A 17629-nucleotide genomic window follows, 5' to 3' on the forward strand; every position below is an offset into this window, starting at 1 on the left:
CCCAGCACCATTTATTAAATAGGGAATCCTTTCCCCATTTCTTGTTTTTGTCAGGTTTGTCAAAGATCAGATAGTTGTAGATATGCGGCATCATTTCTGAGGACTCTGTTCTGTTCCATTGATGTATGTCTCTGTTGTGGTACCAGTACCATGCTGTTTTGGTTACTGTAGCCTTGTAGTATAGTTTGAAGTCAGGTAGCATGATGCCTCCAGCTTTGTTCTTTTGGCTTAGGATTGACTTGGTGATGCGGGCTCTTTTTTGGTTCCATATGAACTTTAAAGTAGTTTTTTCCAATTCTGTGAAGAAAGTCATTGGTAGCTTGATGGGGATGGCATTGAATCTATAAATTACCTTGGGCAGTATGGCCATTTTCACGATATTGATTCTTCCAACCCATGAGCATGGAATGTTCTTCCATTTGTTTGCATCCTCTTTTATTTCATTGAGCAGTAGTTTGTAGTTCTCCTTGAAGAGGTCCTTCACATCCCTTGTAAGTTGGATTCCTAGGTATTTTATTCTCTTTGAAGCAATTGTGAATGGGAGTTCACTTGTGATTTGGCTCTCTGTTTGTCTGTGATTGGTGTACAAGAATGCTTGTGATGTTTGTACATTGATTTTGTATTCTGAGACTTTGCTGAAGTTGCTAATCAGCTTAAGGAGATTTTGGGCTGAGACAATGGGGTTTTCTAGATATACAATCATGTTATCTGCAAACAGGGACAATTTGACTTCCTCTTTTCCTAATTGAATACCCTTTATTTCCTTCTCCTGCCTGATTGCCCTGGCCAGAACTTCCAACACTATGTTGAATAGGAGTGGTGAGAGAGGGCATCCCTGTCTTGTGCCAGTTTTCAAAGGGAATGCTTCCAGTTTTTGCCCATTCAGTATGATATTGGCTGTGGGTTTGTCATAGATAGCTCTTATGATTTTGAGATACGTCCCATCAATACCTAATTTATTGAGAGTCTTTAGCATGAAGGGTTGTTGAATTTTGTCAAAGGCCTTTTCTGCATCTATTGAGATAATCATGTGGTTTTTGTCTTTGGTTCTGTTTATATGCTGGGTTACATTTATTGATTTGCGTATGTTGAACCAGCCTTGCATCCCAGGGATGAAGCCCACTTGATCATGGTGGATAAGCTTTTTGATGTGCTGCTGGATTCGGTTTGCCAGTATTTTATTGAGGATTTTTGCATCAATGTTCATCAAGGATATTGGTCTGAAATTCTCTTTTTTGGTTATGTCTCTGCCAGGTTTTGGTATCAGGATGATGCTGGCTTCATAAAATGTGTTAGGGAGGATTCCCTCTTTTTCTATCGATTGGAATAGTTTCAGAAGGAATGGTACCAGTTCCTCCTTGTACCTCTGGTAGAATTCGGCTGTGAATCCATCAGGTCCTGGACTCTTTTTGGTTGGTAAGCTATTGATTATTGCCACAATTTCAGAACCTGTTATTGGTCTATTCAGAGATTCAACTTCTTCCTGGTTTAGTCTTGGGAGGGTGTATGTGTCCAGGAATTTATCCATTTCTTCTAGATTTTCTAGTTTATTTGCATAGAGGTGTTTGTAGTATTCTCTGATGGTAGATTGTATTTCTGTGGGATCGGTGGTGATATCCCCTTTTTCATTTTTTATTGCATCTATTTGATTCTTCTCTCTTTTCTTCTTTATTAGTCTTGCTAGCGGTCTATCAATTTTGTTGATCTTTTCAAAAAACCAGCTCCTGGATTCATTAATTTTTTGAAGGGTTTTTTGTGTCTCTATTTCCTTCAGTTCTGCTCTGATTTTAGTTATTTCTTGCCTTCTGCTAGCTTTTGAATGTGTTTGCTCTTGCCTTTCTAGTTCTTTTAATTGTGATGTTAGGGTGTCAATTTTGGATCTTTCCTGCTTTCTCTTGTGGGCATTTAGTGCTATAAATTTCCCTCTACACACTGCTTTGAATGTGTCCCAGAGATTCTGGTATGGTGTGTCTTTGTTCTCGTTGGCTTCAAAGAACATCTTTATTTCTGCCTTCATTTCATTATGTACCCAGTAGTCATTCAGGAGCAGGTTGTTCAGTTTCCATGTAGTTGAGCGGTTTTGAGTGAGTTTCTTAATCCTGAGTTCTAGTTTGATTGCACTGTGGTCTGAGAGACAGTTTGTTATAATTTCTGTTCTTTTACATTTGCTGAGGAGAGCTTTACTTCCAACTATGTGGTCAATTTTGGAATAGGTGTGGTGTGGTGCTGAAAAGAATGTATATTCTGTTGATTTGGGGTGGAGAGTTCTGTAGATGTCTATTAGGTCCACTTTGTGCAGAGCTGAGTTCAATTCCTGGATATCCTTGTTAACTTTCTGTCTCATTGAGCTGTCTAATGTTGACAGTGGGGTGTTAAAATCTCCCATTATTATTGTGTGGGAGTTTAAGTCCCTTTGTAGGTCACTCAGGACTTGCTTTATGAATCTGGGTGCTCCTGTGTTGGGTGCATATATATTTAGGATAGTTACCTCTTGTTGAATTGAAATTTTTCAAAACGAAAAGTTAAAGTAAAAAGGAAAGCCTCTGAGACCCAACATTTTAAGGGCACTGAATTCATTTTCTTCTTAATATCATACCTTAGATCTATTACTCCAAGTAAACCCCATCTATATAAAATGGAAGTTATATCTGTAAAACCCTGAGTATTTAGAACTGTCTGTGATTGACATCATGTCAGTGATTTTGAAGTTATAATGAGTTTTCAGAAGACCAAGTGTTTTCGTTATTTTGCTTTGTTTTGGGTTTTTTAAAAAAATAATTTCCAGTGTCACTTTTGTTTCTTAGTAAAAGTTTTACAGTTTTAATTACCATGAATAGTCTTTCTCCTCTTCCAAACATGTATCATCATTCATTCACTCAGTTAACATGTTCTTCTTTTTTTTTATTTTTTATTTGAGACAGAGTCTCACTCTGTCACCCAGGTTGGAGTGCAGTGGCACAGTCACAGCTCACTGCAGCCTTGACCTTCCAGCTTCTTGGCTCAAGCAGTCCTTGCACCTCAGCCTTCCAAGTAGCTAGGACTACGGACATGTGCCACCATGTCCAGCTAATTTTATTATGTTTTTGTAGAGACAGGGTCTCACTATGTTACCCAGGCTGGTCTCAAACTCCTAGGCTCAAACCGTCCTTCTGTTTTGGCCTCCAAAGTGCTAGAATTATAGGCGTGAGACACCATGCCCAGCCTTAAGGCTTATTTTTTGAGTGACTACTTTTAGAGCTGCTGGTATTAGGAAATGGTGCTGCGAGCTAACAGGAGTCTGCAGCCCTGCAGCACACAACTGTCAACATGCAAGCCCAGATGCTTACAGTACTATGGAATAACAGGGCTATAATTGAGGTCTTTGAAAGGACATAGAAAGGGCCTGGTTGCTCTTCCCCTAGCAGGAGATGGGAGGAGAAATCTTGAAAGGGGATATTAGAGCGTGTTAAGATGCTGGTTCTGGGGAAAGAATACCAGCAGACTGGGTATAGCTTATTTTGGCGGGAAGATGTAATCTGATGCTTTTTAGGTTACAAACTTCTTTCATTTTCAAATACGTGTTATCTCTTCTCTGAACCAAAATGAATGACCTATATCGGTGGTTCTCAAAGTGTGATCCCTGGATCAGCAGCATCACCATTCCCAGGAAACTGGCTAATGCTACTGCTCAAACTCCACTCCAGACCTGAGTCTGCAACTGTGGAGCTGAACCAGTGTTCTATGTTTTAATAAGCCTTCCAGGTGATGTTAATACTTGCTCATGTTAGAGAATTACTGGTTTAGAGAACACTAGTAATTGTTCCATAAATTTAGTTTAAAGAAGGAGAAAGAAGCCTGTCCTTTAGCCAAGTTAAAAAAAAAAAAAAAAGGCTGATTACAGAGGGAATTTTGAGAGCATATAAGGTTAAAAAAAAAATAGTTTAGCTTGGCTGGAGGCCTGGCAGAACAGTAGTTGTGGAGAAACCAGTGCTCCACAGAGAGAGCCACAAACACTAAACTAGATAGCTGCTATCTGCCACTCAGGAGCAAGTGCAGACTAGAGACTTATGGGGACCAGGTCTCCAGTATCCTTCTCTGAGATACCAATCCTTAACCCAAGAAACTCAAGACCAATAGCTAAGTATAAAAGTTATTCTCTGAGGGTGAGAATACCTAGATTAGGGATAATGGATAATAAAGCCGTATGAGGCCAGGCGTGGTGGCGAGCACAGTGGCTCATGCCTGTAATCCTAGCACTTTGGGAGGCTAAGGTGGGCAGATCACCTGAGGTCAGGCCGGTCTCAACCAGCCTGGCTAACAAGGTGAAACTGTCCCTACTCAAAATACAGAAATTTGCCAGGCATGGTGGTGCGTGCCTGTAGTCCCAGCTACTCAGGAGGCTGAGACAGGAGAGTCCCTTGAACTGGGGAGGCGGAGGATGCAGTGAGCTGAGATCGCCCTACTGCACTCCAGCCTGGGAGATAGAACCAGACTCCATCTCAAAAAAAAAAAAAAAAAAAATCTGTATGGTACAATTTTTGCAAAAACTTGTGTCTATTTCTTTTCACTTTTTAAAATGTGGCTACTAGAAAATGTAACCTATGTAGCTCACATTTGTGACCTGTATTATATTTCTTTTCCCACTGGTCTGTAAGGCACATATAAAATGGAGGGTGGGTAGGAGAAAAAAACTGACCATTTTTCCTCCAGGTCTGAGCAGGGCAGTGGGTGTTCAGAACCACAAATCATCATTTCTTATTCCTGTGTCATTTGTATTTATATTGTGAAGATAACTCAGTAATATGAGCCATAAAAATTATACAGCAAACATCTTTTATATCCATGTTCACAAAGCAGTTTTTCAATCCTAGAAATTAGACTTTCCATCACGGGAGCATGAATTGATTGGTAAAAACTAGAACATATACTAATACATACCAACAATAGCCACTCCCACTTCTCCTACCTTCACTTGTTCAGACATAGTTAATTAATCAGGACATTTTCTATTTTTAATTTTTTAATTTTGTGAGTATATAGAAGGTGTATGTATTAATGGAGTATATGAGATGCTTTGATACTGGCATGCAATGTGTAATAATCACATGGTAAATGGGGTATCCATAATCAGGCTTTTTTTTCTACTGATCTCAGACATAGCATCAATGTCCTTATCATCTCTGCTCTAAGAAGCTGTGTAGCTATTGAGGGATGCAGTCATGACACAAAACTAGGTCTGTTTGACTCCAGAGACTGCATTTCTTCCCTACACCATGCAGATTTCCACTTAATAACAGGTGCACATTTATAGTTTTATTTCTAATTCAGATAAATAAACTGACCTTCTGATTTATAAGCCAGTGTCTTACTAATTTGGTTGATAGATTTTATCCCTGAGAGATCAAATACCTTTTGATATGCTGGCAAACTTGAATATCTGAACCTGACAACTGAGAGCAGGACTCTAGTCCAGGAATAGCCTGTGCAGAGCACACATGCTCACTCTCTTCTCCCTTAACTACAGTAGACGTTGAAAATCAATTTCTATTGCTCTTTTGTGTTGAGCCTAGACATAGCCTCAAAATACTTTTTAACACAGTGCTCTAGAAAGCTACTGCCAGTTGACCTGTGAGACCCTATTGATTTGCTGGTGTGGATGATAGTGACCTAAAAAACTGCTCTTCTCAACATCCAGCTGGCTTTCCTCTGGTGAATCCCTGTCCTTATTCCCTTCTTGCTACATCCCAGAAGAGTAGGTAGGTTCTAAAACCAATCCAGAAGGTTTGTGTACCTGAGGAAGGTTTGGGAACCTGAGGAAGAAAAATGGCATTTTAGGAAGTCTAGACTCAATAGGATGGGAAAATTCCTATAACATGTTTTTTGGGTTTTCCAGAAGCAAGCTCCAAACAGGCTTCTACACAGGTCTCTTTAAATTCTATTACGGTCTGTGATTTTGAACTCACCAGGAGTATGGAATTTACCACAATAATAGTAATAATAATTCCTGTGTCAGTTAGGATTATTTTGGCTGCAAATAATAGAAATTGCCTCCCAAACAGTAGCTTAAGATAGTTTATTTTTCTTACATGTAGGTAACTCCAGAGGAAGGTAAACCCAGACTTGAATGGTGACTCTCAGGCCATTGAGAACACAAATCCCTTCTATCATTTTGTCATTTTAAAGTATGTAGAATGGCCAACCTTCCATTTGTACGTCACCTTATGGGCAAATGTGGCTGCGGAAGTACATTTGCTCTGGGAAGGAAGAAGGAGGAAGGACAAGAGGATTTATCCAGTTCTGTCCTGTGTTTAAGAAGTTGTGGTAGGCTGAATAATGGCTACCCCAAATATGTCCATTCTAATTCCCAGAACCTATAAATATGTTACCTTATGTGACTTATTAGCCCTTTTTCACACTGCCGATAAAGACATACCCATGGCTGGGAATAAAAAGGTTTAATGGACTCACAGTTCCATGTGGCTGGGGAGGCCTACAATCATTGTAGAAGGTGAAAGGCACTTCTTACATGGTGGCGGCAAGAGAGAATGAGAAAGACACAAAAGCGGAAACCCCTTATAAAACCATCGGTTCTCATGAGACTTATTCACTACCACAAGAACAGTATGGGGGAACCACCCCCATGATTCAATTATCTCCCACTGTGGAGAATTATGGGAGTAAAATTTAAGATGAGATTTGGGTGGGGACACAGAGCCAAACCATATCAGTGACAAAAGGGACTTTGCAGGTTTCATTAAGTTAGAGATCCTGAGATGGGAAGATTATCCTGCATTATTTGAGTAGGTCCAATATAATCATAAAGGCCCTTATCAGAGAGGGACATGAAAGAGTCAGAGAAGATGTAAAGACAGAAGCAGAAGTTGGAGTGATGTGGGGCCACAGCCGAGTAATGCAGGCAGCCTTTAGAAGTTGAAAAGACAAGAAAACAAATTCTCCCTAAAGTGTACAGAAGGAATATAGCCCTGATATTTTAGACTTCTCTGATATTTAACTGTAGGTGTCAACTTTGTCAACTTGACTAGGTTAAGGGATACCCAGTTAGTTGGCAAAGCATTATTTCTACGTATGTCTGTGAGGGTAGTTCTGGAAAAGATTAGCATTGGAATCAATAGACTAATTAAGGAAGATCTGCCCTCAACCAATTTGAGTGGACACTATCCAATCTGTTGAGGACTCAAATCGAACAAAAAAGACAGAGGAAGGGTGAATTCACTCTCTTTTCTGGAGCTGGTACACTTATCTTCTCCTGTCCTTGGATATCAGAACTCCAGATTCCCTGGCCTTCAGACTCCAGGAATTTTACCAGTGGTTTCTCAGTTTCTCAAGTGTTCTGCCTCATACTGAGAGTTATACCATTGGCTTCCCTAGTTCTCAGGCCTTCTGACTTGGATTGAACTATACCACTAGTTTCCCTGGGTATCCAGCTTGCAGATGACATATTATTGGACATCTCAACCTCCATAATCACATGAGCCAATTCCCATAATAAATCTCTTCTCCTATATCTATCTATCTGTCTACCTACCTATCATCTCAGCCTCCATAATCACATGAGCCAATTCCCATAATAAATCTCCTATCTATCTATCTATCTATCTATCTATCTATCTATCTATCTATCTACTATCTATCTATCTATCTATCTATCTATCTATCTATCTATCTATCTATCTATCTATCATGTATCATCTCAACCTCCATAATCACATGAGCCAATTCCCATAATAAATCTCTCCTATCTACCTATCCATCCATCCATCCATCCATCCATCATCCTATCGGCTTTGTTTCTCTGCAGAACCCTGACTAATACTGATTTTGGTACCAGGAGTGAGGTGTTGCTATAGCAAATACCTGCAAAGGAGAGGCTTTGGAACTGGGCAATAGGTAGAGGCTGGAAGAGTTTTGAAGAGCATGCTAGAGAAAGCCTATATAGCCATGAATAAACTGAAAAGGTGATTCTTGTGGGGGGCTCAGAAGATGAGGAGAGCTGTAGAGAAAGCCTCAGTTTTCTCAGAGGCTACCTAAGTGCTCATGATCAGACTTTTGGTAGAAATATGGCTGATAAAGGCCATTCTGATGAGGGCTCAGACAGAAATGAGGAATATATAATTGGAAACTTCAGGAAAGGCAATCCTTATTATGAAGTGACAAATAACTTGGCTGAATTGTATGTGTCCTAGTGTTTTGTAGAAAGTAGAACTTCTGAATGATGAAGTAAGATATTTAATAGAGGAAATATCTAAGCAAAGTACTGAGGGTGCAGCATGGGTTCTCTTGACTGCTTATAGTAAATGCAAGAAGAGAGAAACAATTTTAAGATGGAATTTGCTATCAAAAAGGAAGCAAAAATTAAAGATTTGGAAAATTCTCTTTCTATAAAAAAATGAGAAAATGTATTCAGGAGAAAACACCAAGGGTGTAGCCAAACAAACATTTGATACATTTGATAAGGAGATTGGTATGGATAGAAGGAAGACAGATGATATTCATCAAGACAATGATGACTGATCCTGAAAACATTTCAGAGATCTTTGGGGCTGCCCTCCCCATCATATGCCCAGAATACCTGGTCCTTGAGGGCAGAACAATTTCAAGGCTATGCTTCTTACATTCTAGTGCAGTGCTCCTTGGCCAACCCAGCTGTGGCTCAAGTGGTCCTAAATGTGGCTTGGGTTGCCTCACCAGAAGGCACATGTGGTAAACCTTGACATGTGTCCAGGTGGTACTAATTCTGCAGGCACACAGTGCAAGAGCTGTGGGGGCTTGGCTGCTTCCACCTATATGTCACAGGGTTCCAGAGGGCCTCAGAGCCCAGGCAGAAAATGGCCACAGGGGTGGTGACACTGAAAAGAGCCTTCTCTGGGGACTGCCTAGCAGAGCTGTGGGAGCAGGACTGCCCCCCAAGACACTAGAATTGTAGAGCCACCAATGTGCATCTCCAGCCTGGAAGAGCCGCATACATCAGACTCCAACCCATGAGAGCTGTCTGTCACTTGAACAGGAAATACATGAGAACAGGGCCACTTGGAGCCTTGGGGACCCAACTCCCACTCCCATGTCTCTAGAAGGCAAGACATCAAGTCAAAGAAGAGTATTTTTCAAGCCTTAAGATTTATTATTTGCCATATTGGATTTTGGACTAACTTGGGACCAGTTACCCCTTTCTTCCTCCCCATTTCTCCCTTTTAGAATGGGAATGTCTATCCTGTGCCTATCCCACCATTGTATTTTGGAAGCACATAACTTGTTTGGTTTCACAGACTCACAGCTGGAGGGGAATTTGCCTCAGGATAAATTGTACCTTGCGTGTCACTCATTTCTGATTTACATATTTAGATGAGACTCTGGACTTTAGACTTATGAGTTGATGCTGGAATGACTTACAACTTTTGGGGCTACTGGGATGAAAAAATGTATTTGTATTTGAGAGAACACGAATCGGGTGGGGAGGCAAGGGTGGAATGCTATAGTCTGAATATTTGTGTTTCCCTAAAATTTGTACATTGAAACTTAATCCCCAATGTGATAATAATAAGAGGTGGGGACTTTTGGAGGTGATTAGGTCATGAGGACTTAGCCCTCATGAATGGAATTAGTGCCCTTAGAAGTCAAGGGAGCTTGCTCACCCCTTCTACCATGTAAGAACACAGTGAAAAGGTACTATCGAAGAATGGAGCCTCACCAAATACTGAATCACCTGGTGCCTTGATCTTGGACTTCTTAGCCTCCAGAACTATAAGCAATGAATTTATGTTGTTTATAAGTTTCCCAGCCTAAAGTATTTTGTTATAGTAGCCCAAATGGGCTAAGACAACTTCTGACCTCCAGAACTGTAAAACAATAAGTTTGTGTTTTAGTAAGTCAATAAATTTGGCAATTCATTACAGCAGCAATAAGAAACGAATACAGGGTTCTTTCCAGAAGTCCCTCTTAATAATTCCCATTGAGAATTGACTAGAATTTATCTCATTGTCTAGAATTAGGTCAAATGCCCACAAATGGCTGCAAAAGAACCTAGAAAGTATAATCTTTACCTAGGCATATTGAGAACTCCAATATGACAGTAAGTTAGTGAGAAGGAAGGGAATAATGGATGGTCAGTGGGCAACTAGAAACTTCCACCAGTTATTGCTTAGGGAACACTTAATATGAGCCCAGTACTTTGCTGAGCATTTTGCATACATTCTATTATTTATTCATCATCCTAGGTGGATAGATGTTTTCTTTATTTTACTAATGACTGTGCCTGTCCCACCATTGTATGGAAAATGTCTCTAAAAAAGACATTTAGAGGGAATTAAGTAGTGAGCTCACTAGATTATTTACTGTTGGAGAACAATGACTGTGTTACTGTTTTACTTTTTAAGACCAGCAACCATTTTATAGTAGGGACACAATGAATGTTGATTGGATATGAAATTCTAAATGCCAATATTTTATCCCAGATCTGACTCCAAAGCCCAAGTTCCTGTGCACACACACATGCTCTCTTCTATCTCTCTTGCTGTCTCTCTCTCATACTCTCTCTTGCTCTTTCACTTTCTCACACTCTCTCTGCTGCTGTGTGTGTGTGTGTGTGTGTGTGTGGTGTATGTGTTTCTATAGTGGACATGCTTTTGACACTGCTGCCATTCAAGAAACTTTTAAGTGTGTAGTTAGAAGGCAAATTTATCAACATATATTAGTGGTTGTGACAAAAAAGATGATGTCCAAGAGAAAGCAACACTGGCAAAAGCATCACATTAAAGGAACTCTCAAGGATACTTCATGTTATTGAAAGTGCAAAGGATAAAATGTTGGAAGCTAGTACAAATATAGAAAAGATATGACAACTTGCCAAGGCATAGAAAAGATGCTCTGAAGGTAGGCACTATTCAAACTACTCTTGACAAGATTTTTATAAACAAAGCACTTTAATTATCAATGTTTCTAATGTTTTCAATCACAATCTATTAAATAAATGTTAGTTTTGTTATTTTAGAAATATCCCTATACAATTACAACTGAAAGTAAGAGAATTTTTAATGTTTGGGCCAAGAATTTTTTGGACCAGTTATAATTTTTCCTATGATTATTAAAATTGCTTTGCACAGTGTCTGCTTGTATGGTCATCTATATGACTCTGCACTATCATGCAAAGTGAGGACTGCCTGGTTATGGGTAAAACAAGAAATTCAAAATGATGGAATCATACTTATGTTTTAGCAATGTAAGTGTATTTTAAAGTATAATGGGAGTTTGGAAAATGATAAAAGGTACAATAATATTGTAGACACACCTGCCAATGCATACCAGTAACTCACATAGCTAGTCAGTGGTGTATGACACATTTGAGACAGAGATTATCTGGGTATTCATTTGTCTGGAGAGAGAGGACAGGTGTGAATGACCATATTATGTCTCATCCTTGAAAAACATGGCAGCTAATGTCAACCTCTCTTAAACATTTGCTCCCTTGAGTCATGAGTCTGTACCAATTAGAAGGCCATTGGGTGCAGGTACCTTAGGACACCAGCTCCTCTTGCTGGTCATTTCTCTTGGCCCTGCCATCTACTTGCATATTGGCTCAATTTCAGGCTGGCAGCTCATCATGACAGCTGTACCAGGTATTACATCCCAATGCTGTTAGGGACTGTCTTTTTTCCAGAGTCTCTTCAGGAGTAAGGAGAAGCCTGCTATGGTTTTGATATTTGTCCACTCCAAACCTCATGTTGAAAATTGACCCCCAGTGTTGGAGGTGGGGCCTAATGGGAGGTGCTTGAGTCATGGGAGCAGATCTCTCATGAATAGAATCATGCTCTCCTTTAGGGATGAGTGAGTTCTCACTCTCTTAGTTCCCATGAGAGCTGGTGTTAGCTGGGTGTTGTGGTATACCTGTAGTCCGAACTACTCAGAAGGCTGAGGCAAGAAGATCACTTGAGCCCAGGAGTTGGAGGCTATAGTGCACTATGATTACACCTGTGAATAGCCACTGCACTGCACCCTGGTCAACACAGTGAGACCCCATCTCTAAAACAAAGAGCCTGGCACCCCCCTCAACACACACCAGTTTTGCTTAGTGTCTTGCCTTGTGATCTCTGCACACACTGGTTCCCCTTTGCCTTCCACTGTGAGTGGAAGCAGCTTGAGGTCCTCAACAGATGCAGATGCCCAATCTTGAACTTTTCAGCTGTCAGAATCATGAGCCAAATAAACCTTTTTTTCTTACTTGGGCTTGAGTATTCCTTTATATCAATGCAAAATGGACCAAGACAAAGCCCTTCAGCCAATTTCCACTCCACGTGGACACTGTAGCAGTCAGAGTTCAGGATGAAAAACTAAAACGACTCTATGCATTCTGGACGTAAAAGGGCCCCTAATTCTCTATGTAGAATTAATGGCATACACTACTGCTCAGAGAGTGGAATATGGGGATAAGGTTCAAAAGCTATACTCTTGAATGTCAGAGTTGCTGACCCTCAAAGATCTTAGCCTGGAATACCTAGGTGCATATTAATATTTCCTGAAGTTTGTACCAGGAAGGTACTCAGAATTTCTCATTTGCCCTGCTATACAGCTATAACCATCTCCAGAGGAATAATGTCCTTCTCTTTCCAAATCTTGCCTCTGTTCTCATGAGTAATAATCTGGAATGAGACAGAGATGGTGATTCTAGGACGCATGGTGGTAGTACTTTGCTGGCAGCAGAAAAATTCAGCATACTCACCTCTAAACCAGCCCCAGCAAGGGGAACAGGCCACTGGGATTACCTTAGGCCTGTCACAATTTACCTTTGATCCTGAAGGTAGAGTGTGGCACTCTCACCTGTGTCACACGGGGAAGGGTTGAAACCCACCCAATTCGGGCTTGACTAGTAAGGAAAACAAAGAAAAAGCTGTTGGTTAAACAAGCAGCAGAGCTTACTACATACTTATAACAATATAATCATAATTTTATTTGCAAATAAATATATATGTTACCAAAGCAGCTAGCTATATAGTTTAAAGAAATATGCTGTATATGGCTGGGCATGGTGGCTCACCCCTGTAATCCCAGCACTTTGGGAGGCCAAGGCAGGTGGATCACGAGGTCAGTAGATCGAGACCATCCTGGCCAACATGGTGAAACCCCATCTCTACTAAAATCACAAAAATTAGCTGGGTGTGGTGGCATGTGCCTGTAATCCCAGCTACTCGGGAGGCTGAGGCAGGAGAATTGCTTGAACCCAGGAGGTAGAGGTTGCAATGAGCCAAGACTGTGCCATTGTACTCCACCTGGCGATGGAGCAAGACTCCATCTCAAAAAAAAAGAAAGAAATATGCGTACGACATTGACCATGCATACCTATTATTACCCACAAGGTACAAACTCCTACAAGTTGTTCAGGTTTCAGGCTAAACTGTAAAACTAAAGTCAGCTGATTGATAATTTATGGTATTATTGTATTCTATAAAAAGGCTTCTTTTAGAAAATTCCTCTATTAGCTCTTCTTCAGATAACAGGACAGATTTATTGGTCTGCTGCTTTTATATATGCCTTGCCAGCACCCCAGCAGATCCTAGATTTAATGAATTTATTTGCATGACTCAAGTTTACAAGATCAGCCATCCCTTCTCTCTGCTGCTGATCTTCCTGATTTCATTCGGCTGCCACTTTACATCCCAGTTAATTCCATTTCAGTTTCCTCAGAGACTGCAGGACCAGTTTTTCCCTGGGAAAAGGAAAGCTGATGACTGTGAGTCCATTTGGGGGCCCAAAAAAAGAATGCAAATGTCAAGGGTGCTAATTTCTGATTTTCTCACCAGGACTGCTTAGACTAAATCCTTTTTATAAGAAAGCCACAAGGACAAGCCTTTTTGGAGTGTATCAGGATAGTTATGTATGTGCAGGTGCCAGGGAGTGGTTTCTGTTCTAGAAGGGCCCCACAGCTCAGCATTTCCTCCCACATGCTTTCTTGAATATGTAAGTTGCATATATATTTATAACTCCACAGGAAAAATGGGAACTTTATTAGCAGAGATAACTGTCATAATTCAAGCAGTTGCACTCTATAGAGCAACCAGAGACTATAGGCATCAGGATTATGTATGTTCAGTCAAATTATATGCAAATGTAGGGGAATTATGAGATACTAACTAGGGATGAATGAGGGAGAAGGAAGGGCTAGAGTTGACCGTGCCTGTGGGGGACTGTAAGAGTCTGGAGAACGTGTCTGAATGCTCTTCCAGGGAATGTATGTCCTTGAGGCAGTAAATTCATCATGCATTTTTGCATTCTCCCATCCTAGTAGCAACCCTCAATAAATATTTGTTAAGTGAAGGAGTGAATGAAATGTTGACCTTGGCAATGCACAATAACTTCTGAATTGGTCTATGTGTATGTACATTTCTTCCCCTTCCTATTTAAACATTTATTCTAAATCAGTGGAGCCACAGCTGTCCAAGTTAAGAGTCATACTTACAGTCACTATTAACCAAGTGAGGCTCCAAGCCAGTGGTTCTCAACATTGGCTACATGTTACAATGACTTAGGGGACATTTCAAAATTCCAGTGCTCAGGCTTCATCTCAGACTAGAAAAACAATCTCTGAGCTGAGGCGCAGGCATCAGAATTCCAAGGCTGAGTACCACTACTCTAAGCTAGCATGGAAACTGCCCTATCTGTGGAATTAGGAGACTTAGAAGAAATCCTACAGCACAGAAAAGTGCTAGTGCCACTTTCACTGATGTTCAAAGTGCAGAAAAGTTGGGGAAAAAATTCTGATGGGAGTTAGAAATGTGTTCTATTTATTTATTGTATTGTATTGTATTTTTTTTGAGATGGAATCTTGCTCTGTCACCCAGGCTGGAGTGCAGTGGCGTGATCTTGGCTCATTGCAGCCTCTGCTTCCTAGGTTCAAGCCATTCTCCTGACTCAGCCTCCTGAGTAGCTGGGATTACAGGCGTGCGCCACCATGCCTGGCTAATTTTTGAATTTTTAGTAGAGATGGGGTTTCACCATGTCGGCCAGGCTGGTCTCGAACTCCTGACCTCGGGTAATCTGCCAGCCTCGGTCTCCCAAAATGCTGGGATTACAGGCATGAGCCACCGTGCTTGGCCAGGAATGTGTTTTTGTGCCCATCTGGAACTTGAGGACTGGAAGGTGTGTCACATGTCTAGGAATACATAACACTTAAATAACAAAATGATGCCACACTGTGAAAAGAGATGGGAAGCTATTGAATATCCCTGTTCTGCCCTGGCTAGTGACCCCTCCTCAGCATTCAGGCTGCAGGAACACCTGAGCTCTGGGGCTCTCTGCCTGATACCCAGTGGTGGCCTTATTTATTCCACTGCCGAGTTCTCTCTGACAACCTTGTACCATTCTTGGGAAAGGTTGGGGAAGCAATAGGTAAATGTTGTTTTGGTTTGTAGACATCTTTTGGTGGGGATGGGGGAGCAGCTGTGCTGGAACTGGGGGAAGGAGAGCTGTGACTCAGGGGAAATTCTAAGTTGCTACAAGCTGCAGCAAGTGTGTGTCAGTGGGAGGTGAGAAAGGCAAACAGAGGGCTAAAAACTGAGCCAGGAACCTGCCTAGTGGATAATCAAAACTTGGCTATAAATAACTAATGGAACGACGAACGTGTTTAGTGAAGTTATTTTCTAAAGCAGCGTACAGGCAAAATGAGTGCTTTCCTGGAGCAAATCCTCAAGCTGTTCCAGAAGGGTGAGTAAAAATACAGGAACACCTGTCTGGCGGTGGTGATTTTACATAAATAATTTTTCCAGATAACTGAAAGCTACCTTGTAAATGCCAAAACCCTGAACATTTTAGTTGTGTAAGGGAAATTTTTCTAAAATGGGTTATATTTTCTCCAGAGGTGGCGAGCAGAGTACATTTCATTTACTGGCTTTTGATGGTTCAGGATTTGGTAGCAGAACCTGGATTTCCTTCTTCACCACCCTTTTCACACACCCTCAGTTTCAGCTCCAGGCATGAGCATGAGACATAGGCTTAAAGCCATCAATGTCTCCTTTTGCTTGGTTACAGGTGATGGGCTCTAATGCATTGGCTTTGTGACAACTATTTCCCCTTGTTTTGAGCCCTTTTCTGGCTCCCATGCACTCAGATATGTTTTGGATAGATATAGTCACTGTGAGTCTGGCCTCTGTTTAGGAGAGTTACTGAAGTGAATGTATTTTATCTTGTTTTTTGGTGCTCTTAAAATTCACTTTGGTTTTTGAATATTTTTAAAAGACTCTTGAGACTGTTCATATTTCATGACCTGTGACTATACTAAGGAGAAACAGCTCAGAAAAGTAATTTAAAATAATTCATACCTAATTTTGGTCTCATTTCTGAAAATATTTTGCGCACAATCCTACCCTGCCCTGGTACCCTGGACATCACAAAGAGTGGCACAAAGTAACATAAGATACCATACCGTGTATCCAGCAATCAGCATTTATGAGACTTGCATCATTATAAACCTATAAGAAAAAAGCCTGTGCATAATCGAAAAATTTGCACAAAACTCTGTGTACCTGACTCACTGTGAACACCCAATCCCTTAGGCCTAATGGTTTGAAATAGTGGGTGAAGCAAAAGCCAATGATGGGTCACATTCCTGTACTTGTTTCATTGCTGAGGTAGTGAAGGGAGCAGGGATGCTGTCAGAAGCTACCACATCAAGATGTGAGAGAGAAGCAGCAGCCAAATCACACACCAGCTGTAGAGATGCCAGTATGGGGAAGATTGCCCCATGAGCCCACTAGGTCCTGTTTTAAGGGAATCATTATTGTAACCAAGAATGACAAATAAAGTTCACAGCTGCAACCTTGTGCCATTAAGAGAAGTATACAATGATGCCCACGTGGCTTTTTTCTAAGGTAGAGAAGTGTGTAATATCTTTTAGAAAACTTTACATTCTTTAATGATTAAGTGTGGGCATTTATTATTTATTTATTTACTCATTTTTACTTTTTATTTTAGAGATATGGCCTTGCTGTGTCACCTAGGCTGGAGTACAGTGGCACGCTCATAGCTCACTGCAGCCTCTACTTCCTGGGCTCAAGCAATCCTCCCACCTCCCAAGTCCTAAGTAGTTGGGACTACAGATGTGCACCACCATGCCTGGCTATTTTAAAAAATTGTTTATGGATGGGGTCTCACTATGTTGCCCAGGCTGGTCTCAAACTGCAGGCCTCAAGTGGTCTTCCTGCCTTTGTCTCCTAAAGTGTTGGGATTACAGGAATGAGCCACTGCATCTAGCCAGGTGTGGACATTTAAAGTGCCAAATTTGTCCAGACGTGATGACTCACGCTTGTAATCCCAGCACTTTGAGAGGCTGAGGCGGGCAGATCACGAGGTCAGGAGTTCGAGACCAGCCTGGCCAACACAATGAAACCCCATCCCTACTAAAAATGCAAAAAAATTAGCTGGGTGTGGTGCAGGCGCCTGTAATCCCAACTGCCCGGGAGGCTGAGACAAGAGAATCGCTTGAACCCAGGAGGTGGAGGTTACAGTGAGCCAAGATCAAGCAACTGCACTCCAGCCTGGGTGACAGAGCTAGACTCCATCTCAATAAATAAATAAATAAATAAATAAATAAAGTGGCAATTTTGAAATATCTGGGAAAATCACTTATGCAGATTTCTTCAATTTGAAT

The sequence above is a fragment of the Hylobates moloch genome, unplaced genomic scaffold (assembly GCF_009828535.3).
Source record: "Hylobates moloch isolate HMO894 unplaced genomic scaffold, HMol_V3 SCAFFOLD_22, whole genome shotgun sequence".
Lineage (NCBI taxonomy): Eukaryota > Metazoa > Chordata > Mammalia > Primates > Hylobatidae > Hylobates > Hylobates moloch.